The following is a 1,132-nucleotide window of genomic DNA, read 5'->3' on the forward strand; positions in this document are numbered from 1 at the left end:
TCTTCTTGTTTTGGCTGCCTTTCTGTGTCTGTTTCTATGTACTAAGCAAAGCTCTTAAGTCTCTCAGTCTTATTAGTGAGGCTTTGTGTGATAGGTGTCCAGTGGCACAGTCCTGAGAGTGGTTCAACTGTAGGCCAAATTTATCCCCAGCCTGTGTCCCTCCAGGGCTACCTGTTAAGATTCAGCAAGCCATCCACAGATGCTGTGCTTATAGTTGCCTCAAGAAACCACACCAGAAACTGAGGCCAGCTACCAACAATGTGAGTCTTGGTGCTGCTCACAAGGATCACCTGACTTGCTGAGGATACAACTGGATGTAGCTTGGGTGGGGCCACGAGTTGGGGGAGGTGAAGTTTCAGGGAATCCTCTGGGCTGAGCCACCTCTGTTATCCAGTTTGATGACGTCTCCACTATGGCTGCGCTGAGTTCGCACACCAGCAAGGGGGAGGGCTTAACAGAAGAACAATGGATACTGCCAGCACTTCTGTACTGAGGGAGCCTTGCCTCCAGCCCTCACTCCGACAATTCAATGTCCCCCTGCAAGTCTCTGGTGCTCCCTGAGCAGCCAAACATGCTCTGGTGCTCACCACCAAAGTTTGCTCATGGATGTGGCCCACTTTTTATTATTTATTTATTTATTTATTTATTTATTTATTTATTTATTTATCTATTTATTTTTAGGTGAGGCAATCCTTGGTTGACATCACAGCTTACAATCTCTTCTTTTTTATTTTTCATGCTTACAGCACCTGGTCTTTCTAGGTGGTCTCCCATCCAAGTACTAACCAGGCCTGACCCTGCTTAGCTTCCGAGATCAGACAGGATAGGGCTTGTTCAGGATGGCATGGCTGTAGACTTGGACGTGGTCCCTTTAAGAGATGTCTATTGTTACTGCAGCCTCCGTCTCACTCAGTCGCTTGGGACAGGGCCTTCTGCTGTTGCAGGGTGATTTCTTGGATTTCTTCCTAGTTGTATAGCTAGTTTATCTAGATCCCAGGCAATTTTCCTTGCTGTTTGCTCCTTATTTCTGTCACAACTTTCATTTGGTTGCCATCTATGTCATTTTTTTCCCCTCTGAAGAAATATTTTTAATGAAGCCCAATTATGCTTTATACAAATATGAGAGAAATAT

General features: G+C 45.3%; 1 pseudogene; it reads right to left on the bottom strand.

Annotated features, from left to right (window-relative positions):
* Positions 1 to 737: 737 nt before the first annotated feature.
* LOC111741030 lies at positions 738 to 856 on the bottom strand (annotated as a pseudogene).
* Positions 857 to 1,132: the final 276 nt, after the last annotated feature.

Source organism: Pteropus vampyrus, unplaced genomic scaffold (assembly GCF_000151845.1).
Source record: "Pteropus vampyrus isolate Shadow unplaced genomic scaffold, Pvam_2.0 Scaffold71, whole genome shotgun sequence".
Lineage (NCBI taxonomy): Eukaryota > Metazoa > Chordata > Mammalia > Chiroptera > Pteropodidae > Pteropus > Pteropus vampyrus.